Below are 14,531 nucleotides of genomic sequence, written 5' to 3' on the forward strand. Positions count from 1 at the left end.
AAGGAGTACACTTTTGATGAGCACCAGGTGTTGTATGTAAGTGATGAATCATGGTATTGTACACCTGAAATTAATATTACATTGTATGTTAACTAACTAGAATTTAAATAAAAACTTGGAACAAAACAAACAAAAAAACAACGAAAAAAGGAATTATACAATGTCTGCTCTCACATCACAATGGAATTAACTTAGTTTTCAGTAACAGAAACATATATGGGGAATTCAAAAATACCTAGAGATTAAATAGCACATTTCTAAATAACACATGGGTCAAAGAAGAAATCTAAAGGGAAATTTTAAAATATTTTTAACCAAATGAAAATGAAATACAACTTACCAAATTTGTGGGATGAAGAGAAAACAGTGCTGAAGAGAGAAAATTATAGCATTAAATGCCTATGTTAAAGATCAATAATCTGAGTTAAATATTATGTAAGACTATTATTTGAAACTATTTCATTTTAAACTGTTTATGTAAAAAATGATACTTTGTTATAATTTGAAGTTTTTAGCGTTTTCCTTAGACCATTTACTTTTTTCTTTATACTTCTTCCTGAAAGATATCAATCATGTATAAAATTATTCTCTTTGGAGTTTCCCTTTTTTGATAAAAAAATTTTAACCACAAAATTAATAAATTGTTTTAAATGATTCAGACATTGCATATTTTCCCTCAAAACTACCTAAAGAGTCAAAATTACCTGAAATAGCAAGTATTTTTTTCTAATCATCTGTTCTATTTATTTCAGTAATTGTACATCTTTATCATGCTTTTGATTTCAAATTTTGTTATGTTTGTTGTGAATAAGTAAGCTATAGAATAGCTCATATTTCTGATATACAACTGTGTCAAATGCCTAAGCTATAGCGTACACTGACAGACTAAGGAAGAAGAATAAAACCACAAAGATTCAACTTATTTTAAACAAACTTCATTTAAACCTATATGGCATTAAACATTACAATTTAAAATAAATGATTCTAAATAAACTGACAGCTTCTGCCAGAAACATGCTACAGACATTTCTTTTTTCTTTTTTCTTTTTTTTTAAAGAGAGAGATCACAAGTAGGCAGAGAAGCAGGTAGAGAGAGAAAGAGAGAGAGGGAAGCAGGCTCCCTGCTGTGCAGAGAGCCTGATGTGGGGCTTGATCCAGGACCCTGAGATCATGACCTGAGCCGATGGCAGAAGCTTAACCCACTGAGCCACCCAGGCATCCCCAGATATATTTTGAAATATGAAGAATAGACTAATGAAAATGTATCTGTAGAATCAATTAATTTATGGTCTCCCTTTCCTTCCTCTACTCAGAAGTTTAGATAATCTACCCTATCTAACAGGCAATCATAACAAAACCTCCCAAACATGACTTGTTTATTGACTACCTAATAGCTATCTCAAGTCCCTGCTCACTTCTCCAATATTCACTACAGGGGCTAAAAAGTCTAACACTTCCTTTCCCAACCTCTCTTTTAGATAGCAATGACCATATGATCCAGTTCTGGCCAATGAGCTAATAGGGGAAACCTGCTCTGAATCTTCTGAAATAAGTTTTCTTACTGGGTAAGAGAACAGAGACACTATTGTAAGGTTCTTATGCATGCTTCCACCTTTGGATGTAGTTGTGTGAGAATGTAATAACTGGAATTGTAGCAACTACGGATAATCAAGAAGTATAATGACATGGAGGTTCTGGCTGGCTCATTCAGAGAAGAAAGGATGGGCAACTCTTGATATCAGAGTCATGAGTTTGAGCCCCATGCTGGATGTAGAGATTGTTTAAAACTAAAAAAAAAAAAAAAAAAAAAAAAGAATATGACAAAATAATGCTGAAATCTTAAAGCAGAGGGTAAAAATTGTCCAGTTTCTTGATAGCATTGAGCTCATGAACTAACCACAGAATAGTCTAACTACAGATTTCTCAGTAATGAGAAATGCTATCAACATTTATCAACAATAAATATCAAATACTGGTTGATACAATGTTAACTACAATACTGGTTAATACAGTGCTCATACAGTGTGTCTGAAGCCCTTGCTACTCAGAGCATGGTGATGATCAACATTGTGTGGAAAGCTGCAAAATGTAGAATCTGAGGACTCACCTACAAACCTACTGATTCAGATAGGCATTTTAACAAGATACACATTTGATTCATAGAAACATCAAAATTTAAGAAATCTTGGCTTCAGTCCTTCTCAGATGATCATGGTGTGACTGGCAGCTGCAAGTTAGCCCTGCTAAAGTACCAAGGTCTCATGGTCTCTATTGTTTAGTGTATGGTACCTTGACCCTTAACACTTCTTTTATTTCTTCATATTAGAATCAAATAAATGCTATACTTTCATGTACTCGTTTTTCACAATTACAAATGCATATAATTTTAGTTTACCTTCTCTATTGTCTTTTGTTCCTGCCTGCTTACCAGAAGAGAAAACAGACTTTTTAAAGATTTATTTACTTCTTTGAGAGAGAGAGCACACAAGCAGAGGTAAAGGCAAAGGGAGAGGGAGAGAATCCTAAGCAGATTCCCCTTTGAGCCTGGAGCCTCACCTGGGGCTCAATCCCATGACCTTGAAATCATGACCTGAGTTGAATTCAAAAGGCAGATGCTTAACTGACTGAGCCACCCAGGTGCCCCCCAAAATCTTCTTTAATTTAGTTTATTAGGTCTCACCATCCAAAAAACAAAACAAAACAACAACAACAAAAAACCACACACACCACAATAGATAAATAGATATAATAGAGAAGGAAATACATCTATAGCTATCTATCTATCTAATCCACAGCAGTGTGTCAACACTGGAATTAAAAAATTATATAAGATAAGGGTCATATTTGTAATCAAGATACTACTCTTGGGGTGCCTGGGTGGCTAAGTCAGTTAAGCCTGTGACTCTTCATTTCTGCCCAGGTCATGCTATCATAGGTCAGGAGATCAAGACCCAGCGCAGTTTCCACACTCAGTGAAGAGTCTGCTTGAGATTCTCTCCCTCTGCCCCTCCCACCATGTGCATGAGTATATTCTCTCTCACTCAAAAAAAAAAAAAAGTCTTTAAAAAAATACCATTTTTTACCTTTTTTAAACAAATCATATTATAATTGAGGAAACACAAATATAAGTTTAGATAAAAAGAAAGGAAACTTTCTAGAAGTTTTGGTACTTGCTAATATAGAACTATTTAAATTTATGGGAACTTATTCCTTGCTCTTTGAAATTAAGAGGAAGTAAAACAAAACTTCCCACTTACGGAAAGTTTATTTTGTTCTGGGCCCCAGTCGAGACAGTTTCCATGCATTCTCTAACTTAGTCTTCTACAATATTACTATGATAGGAATGACTGTCAGAGATGAAGATAAAGCTATTCCAAGAGATGCTACAAGCGAGAATAACACTTAGATGTGTAATAAAAGAGATTTGTTAATTTCCACCATAATCAGGGATTCCAAGAATCAAAGGTAAGTTTTTAAAGTTAATTTTGAGTGTGTGTGAACATTCCCCCCCCCCTCAGGCTACATTAATTAATAAGTTTTGTTTGTTTTCTGTTTTCAAGAAAACCTCCACTGATATTGAGATTGATGATTGCACAGTATTTTTGGCACAGTAACTTCCTAGGTTGTGCTCTGGGTTTCCTTAGCTCATCCCTTGGGATAGAGCTGGGAAGTAGGGGCAGCTACTCCTAAAAGCTCGCAGAATCGGGCCCCCCATTGCTGGTGCCCTTTCTACTGGCTGTCCTGGGCACCAGATGCTTCTCTCTGCTGTTGTGACAGTTGGGAAGGCACTGTGTCTTGATTCTTTTCATCATCCTGCTGGGCCTGTCCCTGAACTTTGACAGTAGCTGCTGCTTAATGACAGCAAGGCTGTTGGTAAAATAGCTGTTGCTTGTGTTAAATGATCTATAAATCTATGATCAAACACTGTGGTCTCGGAAAAGTAGGTGCAGAATTAAATGTGGCCCAACCATTTAATAAGATGAACTGTGAAAATGTGGCAAGGAAGACCAAGTACAAACAAGGTTTAACACCATAGTCATCAGAATATAAAGACTTCCTTATCACAACATGAGGATGACCTGGCTGAGGTTTTCAAATTCAGCAGTGAGTTGCATTTTTGATTGGGTTCCAGAAGTCAGAGGGACTTCCCAATGAGTCCATTTTCCTAGCACCTAAATGCTAGTTATCAACCTCTCGTCTGCTTACTACAGGGCTATATGATCTATGTCTGACAAAGCCGACGTTGTCCTCTACTTTATAAAAGTTGGTCATTAAGAAGGTTTGTGTTTCACCATTTTATAAAAAAAATGAAAATGTCCATTTCAAAGAGATGTTTAAATATGCAAAATTTAAAGGGGAATTTAAATTTAAATCAAAATTAAAGGGGAAATTTAAAAAGAGGGAATTAAAATTTAATGGGAAAAATCATTAGTTATAAAATTAATAATAGTATTTGTACCCTGAAGGACTTAAATGGACTTAAGACATCTTTCCTCTGTTTCAGTCAAGTTGGATCGTTTAAAGCCAAATAAAGTCTAAGATAAACAGAAATAAATTTGTGCTTTTTAAAACTCGAATCAGTGCCTTGGTGCCCAGACTAGTTTCTGCTGGCTCCTGTAAACCCAGCAGACTGAATTCCTAGCAGACAGTGAATAGAAACAGGGAACAGCAATACGAACCTCAATTCAAACCACATGCAAGTTGACTTGAGGCATACAAGACCTGATTTACTCTAGCAAAAGGCAATTAACTTGTAAAGTTGCAAAGGAGATGTATTGACATGAAGGAGTTAGCTACATCTAAAAATGATTTTTCTTTTGTGTTGTTTGGATAGAGTCCTACAGGCTAGATTTTAGACAGTGTCAAAGAGATAGAGAAAATGAGGTGCCAGAAGATAAGCTCCTCCTCACCTATTCCACAGCCAGTTGCTGGACAAGAAAGACCACTTCCATGAAATTTAAATGAGGCATTTAAATTGGCTCCCTGAATAAATTAGTCTACGTGGATATTCTCCTATCTGACATCCTTGCTGATTTTAGATCAGTCTTGCTGCTACATGGAGTGTAGTTTATGTAAAATGGGTCACGATTGAAAAAAAAAAATTAGGTTGGCCCAATGAGCAGGTTAAACTAGAGTAAGAGAATACTTCTCCTGAAGCTTACATTATTCATAAAATAAGATGCAAAAAAAACTTACATTAGTGAAAAATTAAGTTTGAGGTCTTCATTATATAGTTATAAGGAATTTACATGTTACAGTAGAATAATTTCTTTAATAGGAAAAGACTCTGGGTTCCAAGAGCTTGCACTGCTTAATTTGAGGGGGAAAAAAAAGTAGAATCGTCAGCACCTAAGAACAAATGGGACCTAAAGAACTGAAGATTAAATTTCACGACTCTCCTGAGTCCCACAGGTTTCCTCTGCTGAGAAGTAGAACACTGTCCACAGTGCAAGATGTGAATAGTGAAAGAAGCAGACTCACCCACTCTGGCATATTCCCCCTTTGGCTTCCTACGTTTCCTAAAAACACTGAAGCTGATTTTCTCTTCCTTGCTTGCCTTACCTTTGTCTTATAATCAGTATAATAACTCTGCACCTGACAGTTACACTTAACTAGAAATGTCTGCCCTGAGTTCAACGTTAAGAAAAGTGGCACCAAAAAATGGCCTGAATTCTTCAGAATAAATACTTGCTACCTTAATTATGATTCATCGCTAAGTGAGATCACTGATTATAGAAATATTTTTAATTACTCTATATTTATTGTTTAAAGAGTATGAGTCCTTTCCTTATTGAAATAGAGAAAACAAGTCTAATAACTGTATTGACTCTGAAAAATCTGAATTAACCTCATATTTATTATTCTTTAAAAATTCAAATATACATTCTTCATAATATATATTTTGCATCTCTAGATGCTTTATACTCAGCAAAGTTTTTAGAAATCCATGTAGTAATCTTAATGATCTATTTCATGTTCTCATGTTGAATGATTCATTGATAAAACACTAAGGAACATTTAAAGATATAAACATTAAGAGAAAATAAGACTGGGTTTTTTGGTAATGTGTGATAGAGTCTGAAATTCAAGATGTCTTTAAATTGCTGGAGAAGCCATTTAGATTCCAGGAATTCCAAATGGTACTTTTAGGGGATTAATTGTATTTTCCCCAAATGTTAATATTGAATTCTTAACCCCACAACCTTGTAATGTGACTGTATTTGGAGATGGTGGTGTTAAAAAGGGTAATTAAATTAAAATGAGTCATCAGGATGGGTCTTACTCCAATATGACTGGTGTCCTTATAAACAGAGACTATTTGGACCCAGACAAATACAAAGGTAAGACCATGTGATGAGCCAGGGAGGAAATAGCCATCTATAAGCAAAAAGAGGCTTCAGAAAAAACCAACTCTTACCAATACCTTACTCTAAGATTCCTAATTTCCCTAATTCTCAGACGATAATTTCTGTTGTTTAAGCCATCCATTCTGTAATTCTTTGTTATGTCAGCCTTAGCAAACTAATAAAGTACACCAGTGACCAGAAAGAGATCATGTCATCCCTAAATTGTTTTGTCTACTCCCCGTAGGAAATAGTAAACCCTGAGGCAATGTGACTGATTAACTCCTTCAGTAATTCACTAATTAATTTATACTGTCAACAAAAGTTTTCTGTCCACTGGTTACCTGCTAAGTCTGGAGCTCTCAGGGTATCTTCTCTAGAAATTCATGGCTAGCACGAGATACAGATGAAGAAATGATCATGGTCAGTAAGGGAGATGTCCAAGTGAGAATATTCATTCCTTTATGCATTCATTTACTTTCCCAATCCAATGCAGATTTGTTGAGTTCTCACTCTGTGCCAGTACTAAGCTGGAAGGACATTGAACTCTTGTGACAAGACACTTCAATGAAGCACTTCTTAATAATGTATACATTTTTAAATAAGGAAGGAAGATTTCACTCAATGTGTTTGACTGGTGTTCATCTGGATATTCCATGAGTATCTCATAATTGAACCTCCATAATAGCGATGTTGTCTTCCTTCCTCTGCTCCTCTTTCTGGTTCCCTCATTTTATTTCATGGAATGGTCCTCCACGCAGTCACTCAAGTCAAAATCTGAGAATAGCTTGGGTCAACCTTTCACTCCCACCATGTCTGTTGGGTCATCAAATCTGATGACTCTTATCAAATATCTCTAAAAGTTAAGCTTTAACTCTCTCCATACCTTATTCTGCATTTCAGGCTGTCATCATCTCCTGCTTAGATTAGTTTAGTCTATAATTGTTACAATCTACAATTTATGATCTATACTTTTATCTTCTATAGTAGGAGAACTTTTACTCCCTGTTGCCTCTCATTCTAATCAGCCTTCCATATTGACTCAAGAATCATACTTGTAAAGTGAAAACATGAGTAAGCAGCTTTTTTGCTCAGTATTTCATGATGGCTAAGGGGATATTACATGAACCTCTTAACCCAAAATATTAGGTTCTGTTTGCTACTCCAGCCACACTTCCCACCATTTACCAGAATGTATCTTCAGTTCTTACTGTAAGAAAATTAGATTTTCAGATTTTTAAATATAGACTATAAATCTGAAAAAAAAAATAAGGTGAAAAGGAAACATTTTTGTCCTTGTTAATTTTTTTTAGTACTTGTCAAACTAAGGACAGGATAACCATCGTAGATCTTTAATATTTGTGTATCCTTTCAATTTTTATAACTTAGCACTCATTAAGCCAAATGTTCTCATCCAGGTTCTAGTTATAATTATTATCATCATCACTCTCCCTGCATCATGCATATAAGTCTTTATCACACATAGGGAGGGAAGAGGAAGGTCACACGATTCTAAGAAAATGTACAATTACATATAATTAAATAGAAATGATCCCTATCTTCTAGTACTTGATAATGGAGATTGGAAAATATTGTGTGGATATAGGTGAACAACAGAGTAAATCAATTCAGCATGTTTTCCTCGACTGTATTTGATTTTCTTAAATCTGACTATATAGAATCATGTTATGGACCCATTAAAAATATTTAAATAAATAACAAATCTTCATATTATTTTCTCACAAGAAAGAGTTTTTAGTGAAGAATGTTTTGAAGGAAAATGAAAACGTCTGAACCTTTAATGGAAGGAAGGCAATAGGAAGGTATATAGTAATAATAGTAGTAATATAGTAATATAGTAATAGTAGTAATAGTAATATGTAATAGTAGTAATATAGTAATAATAATAGTATAATAAGTATTATGTCTTATGACCTCCAAATTGCATATGCCATGCAAAATCCCAGAAGCTGAATCAAGGCGTTATTTAATACAGCTGATAATATAAACTGTTGTTTTCCTCTTACATTAATAAGTCTGCTAAAATATTATTTTGTGATCCATTTCTTCAGAATAATAAACATTCAGGAAAGAAAGCCCACATGTAATAAATCAGACAAAGAAAAATTCTCTCAATTTTTGATAGCAAAAACTAACAGTCTGGATCTTTATACATTGAATTTTTGGGTTTCCCCCACTACTACCAAAAATCAAATTGCTGATATCCCTACCTATATTTTTGGCATATATCGCATTGCTAGAAGTCAATAAATATTAAGAAATTCTTTTCAAAAGACTAACAGTTTCGGGCCACCCAACCATGAATATTGTCTTCAGAAGTTCCAGCCTTCTGGAGCCAGCCATGAATTCATGAGCGTTCTGGGAGGGAATGGTCCTGTAAGGATGTCTGAGGACAAAGGCCCTGAATGCTATGTTAAGAAGCACTGATCATCAAAGAGAGAAAAAGAACCCAGCTTGATTTTAATGAAATCTGTTTAAAGTGCAAGAAAGGCAAGGAATGTGGAAAACATCAGTGAGTCGGGAAGCAGGTTGGAGGAGGAGGCCCCAGTCTATTCGGAAGATTACTTGGTACCCGACGATAATTAGATAGTCTCTTGGAAATATGTTAATGGATGGCCCTTATTCTAGACAGGTATGTTTCCTTCCCAAGCCTCAAATTATTGCCCAAACTGGATCTGTTAAAACCCTCCTGCCTACATCAGTTGGGACTGGAGAGTACAGTCTCTTCATTGTCATTTCCACGGCTTCCACAGAAGCTTCCTGCCCTACAGGTTTTGTGGCTAAGTGGAAGTTTCCAGCCTCCAGGGCTGCTAATTTAGCAGCATTTGTATTAGAGTTCAAGGAAAATAATCCTTTTTAAAAAGGGCACATTAAGTGATTTCTCACAAAATCATGAGAAAAGTCTTTTCTACCAATTATGAAGTATTAAAAAGTTACCAATTATTAGGAGCTTTACTGACAAGGTCATTGGTAAGAGAATCATTCAATCTAGCCAGAGAAAACCACTGCTGAGAACACAACTATAAACAATTCTTCAGCTAAATTCTCAGGAAATTAATGTTTCTGTTATCTCTATTTATATTTAGAGAAGGAGCGGTGAGAATGTTTCATCCTTGAACTGAGAAACTACCTCTGAGCTCTTTGCAGAGAAAAAGAAGAAAGTTTGATTGCAATGGCAGGTTTGAACAGTTTGGACGTGCAGAGTATTGATTTCTCTCCTGTATTTATTCTATTCTTGTGTTAGGAAGCGTTAAGTATCTGGAGAGGGATGGCAAAGTGGACATTTTTAAAGCAGTTTGACATGATTGAAAGTCTTCATATTTGTCAAGGTGTTTACCTGCTATATGGAATTGTTTTTTGTTTTCACATTTTTGCTCTCAATAGATGTCATATCCTTGAAATGTGGCAAATTCCTGTTTCTGAAATATCAGTTTTGCAGTATAACACTGAATGCAGTCAGTTGTGGACTAGAAAGCCACAGTGTGTTGATCTACCCATATATTTTTTTCTCCTTTTTTTTTTTTTTTTTTTTTAAACTAATGAGGCAGTTGGTAAGTGCAGGGAATTGCCTGAATTGCACTGACCAGCACACGGATCAAACACCGTTCTTAGTACTGTATTCTAACCAGGCATGGCCATTCTTTAGTCATGTCTCAAAAGGTACCACAGTTCCCAAGTTGGTTTCTCTGGCAACTGTAGAGACAGTTGAATTACAATTCGTAATTGACCAGTCACTAGCCCTGGGGATTTTTCTTCATCCGCCAAGCTTCCATGTGGCCTGTGGAGTGTGGAAAGTGGTTGCCCCTCCCAGTTTCCTGGGTCCTTTGAGACAGAGCCAGTGAACCACAACTCTCTGTGTTCTGATCACTGGAAAGACTTTTTTTTTTTTTTCTTTACAATTCATTCAGGACGGCTTTGACTATCTTAAAAGACTGTTATTCCAGGGAACAATGCTGCTCGTTTGGGATTGTTTTGTGCTCTTCATACCTGTTGAGCTCAAATTATGCTAAAGCTGCCAACTCACTTTATAAAGAGTCATCTGGAAAACAATTTGAAAATGTCACCTTTTTGCTTCCTTTATAAACTTCACACCAAGACAACTCCCATATGACCAAATGTAATGAGAATAACTTGTGAGCCTCCCTAACATGTTTCTCAGATATCATGTGGAAGCCATTTCAGATAAGTTGTCTCAAGTTAAAGATCTTATCAAAGACACTTGGCATCTTAAATAAATTTGTGGAAATCTCCTTCTCAGCCCTCGAAAGAATGTTTTGTATATTTTGTCCTTAGTTAATCTGTAAGAAGTCTTGGCATCTGAAAACATGCTCGTTAATTTTGGCCCTGAAATCCAGTCAAATATGTCAAAAACACAGAAAATTCCAAAAAAGCCTGATATTGAGAAGCATTCCATATCTTGAGAAATATCCGAACAGATTCGTCCACTGGTTGATGTATAAATAAATCACCAAATTTAGAAAAAGAAGGTAATTGCGTTTGGAATGATAATTACTTAGAGTTGCATTACATTTGTTTTTCATTTTCCACAAACATCAATTTGATCTAGGTAGGTGAAGATGGTAGACTGAAGTGACTCTCTACCATTTTAAGTCCATATCAGTGCACAGACGTTTGGAACAGAGGCTGTGTGGAATTGTCAGGCTTAAGAGAAATGGACTCTTTGAGCACCAACCCCATGGAGCCCCCTGTGCTACCATTAGAAAGGAAGCACTCCGTTTGCTTCCTTTTGTCAGTCACACTGTCGATCACCAGCACCTTCAGAGGCAGCGTTACCACCAATGGTACAAACCGAGCCTGAGAAGTAACTTCATTAACATGATTCCAAAACCATGGCCACATTTTTGAGATGTGTTCTCACTCACTCGGTGACTTTCCTGTTTTCATTGATTCTGGGCACTCGGGTTCTCTGAGAATATAGATGACCAAGTGCTCTTTTGCTTTTATGGCTTACCATAGCACAAATGGCTGCAGATGTGAATGTTCTTATTGGCATACATGGAAGAATGACCTTACTTTATAGTGCTATTATAAAAGCACAGTTTAAACCAGCCTTTCAATTTTTGTGTGACAGAAGAAGGGGCTAATCTTATGGGTCTTGACCTCTCTCGAGCATTCAAACTATTGATGACAGAGTGCAAGCCTCTTTACATTCCCTGCTTGTCATTTTCTTGGCCTTAGATGGTTTCCAACCCATTTCGGTGCATACGCCTTATTGACGTACTGCGTTGGAAAGTCATGTATCTTCTCAGCCTCAACATCTCTGGTCTACTCTTCTGTAAGGATTAGGGAAAGAAATGAGCTCCCTGGGTCCCAGATCTTGCTTTCTACATCTCCAAAGCATAGCAGCAAAATACTACTAGAGGTATGAGACCTCCCACCTTATTAATAAGAATACCTAATCAATGCATTATTTCAAGCAACTGGTTGATCATCCAATTTCATGGCTTGCATTTGTTCACTAAGCTGGATCTTCCTCAGAGACACCTTTAGTTTCTTTTACAATAGCTGTTTCAAATTAGTTTTACATTTTTTACTAAGGCTTCAATGAGGATTCCATCAACTCCCCTTAGGTCTTTACACGATACTCTACAAATTTAAGCAGCAACATATTTTAATTCTTTGACGTATATACACATAAAAACATAAAATTTTAGAGTATGTACTGAATACAGCACAAAGGAAGACATAAATAATACTAAAAGGGGCATCCTAAGCCATCTGTCAGTTTTGTGATATTCCTTGGAGATTCCAAGGTGCCTATTGCAGATTCCCTCGGGGTTGGGGGCTCCTTATGCAGGGACGTCACCACTCTTACTATATACAATTGGCCCCAGAGTGTGCCCTAGACACAAAGGCACCCACCTGGAGTCTGGCCAGCAGAGTGTACATTTTCCTGGCGAGAGCACTTTCACCAACTGGGCTGCCTTAAAATGGATGAGACTGACAGACCCAATCAGATTTTCATCTCTTTTGTGAAGTTTGAATGGGACATTCAAAGAAAGGCTGAAGACAATAGGGGGGTAAAGTTGCTGAGAGATACACAGAAAGGAAGCAGTAAGCAGAAACTATGGGGATGTAGGACTCAGGGTTAAGAAAATGCCTCAATAGAGAAGAGAAGAATGAGGGTCAGCTTGCCAGTGACAGCAGGAGCTGTAGAGGCAGACAGAGAAGGACTGAGTTGGTGTCACGTCGAACACTAAAGCAGGGGAGAGTGGGTGACATGTACTGAGGGGACAATTTGGTTCTCTAGAGCTGTTTTAACCCTAACAATCATTCACTTCTTCATGGTGGATGGCTGTGTGGTTGTGGGCGTATGCTAAAGTTATTCCCATTTCTGTGACCAGTTAGGCGTCCACTTGGCTCCTCCACACTTCCCCATTTATCTTCTCAATAAACAATAGCCAGCATGTATAACATTCTTAGGAGAGAGAAAAATTCACACCGTATTTATTTTTGGTCATTTCTGGTGGGGGGAGTAGATGATTTCTAGCCTAGATCACTTGTAATTATACTGTTGAGAAAAGTTATAAATTTGACAAAAAAAAAAAAAATCTAAGATTAAATGCAGTAGTAAAAGAATTGTCCCAATAAGTATTTCCCAACTATTTTCTGAGGGACACACATGGAAGGAATTTTTAAAAATGAGAGTTTAGGGGCACCTGGGTGGCTCAGTTGGTTGAGAACCTGCCTTCGGCTCAGGTCATGATCCCAGGGTACTGGAACTTAGCCCTTGTCAGTCTCCTTACTCAGCGGGGAGCCTGCTTCTCCCTCTCCCTCTGCCTGCTACTTTGCCTGCTTGTCCTCTCTCTCTCTCACTCTCTGTCAAATAAATAAATAAATAAAATAAAAAACTAACCTAAAAAAATAAAAATGAGAGTTTAAGAATGAGGGTGATGTGTTAAGTTTGGGAAAGATTTAGGATGTACATTAGCTTATTAAAACCTCTGTAAACACTTGCAATTAAGAACGAACACTTCTGTTAACCTAGCAAAAGAAAACACCATCTTATTGCATCAGAGTAACAGATCATTATCTCACCAAAGTAATTTTTCTATCATTTGCATATTTTCAAACTTTGATTTATCTGTGTGATAACCACATTGCACCTTATAAAGGATAGCTGTCCTTGAGATGGTATTTAGTTGTGAATTATTCTGAACTTTGGAATTCTTATTGCTCCCAATATCATGCAAGAGGTCTTAGAAATAATACCAAAGGTGTGTTGGCTATTAAAAATTCTGCACATACCAGTTTGGAAAATTTCATACTGTCTCTTCTCATCTACCCTCTGATTGTCTACAGTAGATTTCCCTTGTGGATTGTCAGTGCAATTTATAGATTTTGCACATAAACTTTCTAGCATGAGGAAATTGGAAGAGCAGTTAAGTATAAGCTGTAAATATAGTTATCTTAACATCTCTGAAGCAATGTGATAAAGATTGAAGAGACCAACGCGGATTGTATAAACACATGTCTCACATCTCCTGCATGGCTATAACTGGATTTCTATACCACTTGCTACAGGGTAATAAAATACTGGGTATTTTGAGATACCTAGTTTGACACATGAAATAAAAGACTCAAGTTTTATATTTCAGTAAGACATAAGAAATGGCAATTAACACTATTTTAGTAGGAGTTCAACTATTTTAATGGGAGAAAAAAGAAAGAGAAAAGAATTTTAATTATGAAACCAACTACTGGTTTAATCTAAAAAAGATTATTTAGGGACATAAAAGTAGAAAATCACTTGTGAATTTTGTGATATCTCCTTAATAACTCTAAAAATACAATGGTCGGTAGAATACAGTTGCATGCAATCTTTATTTAATCAAGTAACTTTCAACTCCAATAGTACTTATGTATAGAGTTGTATGGGGGAAGGCAAGAATATTAAAAAAACAGATTGTTGAAGTAATAAATGTATCTTTTGAAAATTTGAAGAGCCATATCAAAGAAATTACCACCCACTCAATCACAGTGTTTAGCAATATCGACTCTATTTGGCAGATATTTTTTCCTTTTATTTTTATGCATATATCCTTTTATATGCAATTGAGATATTAATTGAAATATTAATACGTAATTTTTCCAGATTTTACTGTGCTATTATTTTATCAATATTTCCATATATTCAATATATTC

General features: G+C 36.1%; 1 long non-coding RNA gene across 1 annotated transcript; it reads left to right on the top strand.

The window, feature by feature from the left end:
- Positions 1–1,380: 1,380 nt before the first annotated feature.
- Positions 1,381–10,842, top strand: LOC123387992. The gene is made up of 3 exons (XR_006602516.1): positions 1,381–1,565; positions 3,342–3,465; positions 9,452–10,842. It is a non-coding gene; the product is annotated as an uncharacterized LOC123387992 (long non-coding RNA).
- Positions 10,843–14,531: the final 3,689 nt, after the last annotated feature.

Source organism: Mustela putorius, unplaced genomic scaffold (genome assembly GCF_011764305.1).
Source record: "Mustela putorius furo isolate JIRA1106 unplaced genomic scaffold, ASM1176430v1.1 tig00003869_pilon_pilon_pilon, whole genome shotgun sequence".
In the NCBI taxonomy this organism is placed as follows: Eukaryota; Metazoa; Chordata; class Mammalia; order Carnivora; family Mustelidae; genus Mustela; species Mustela putorius.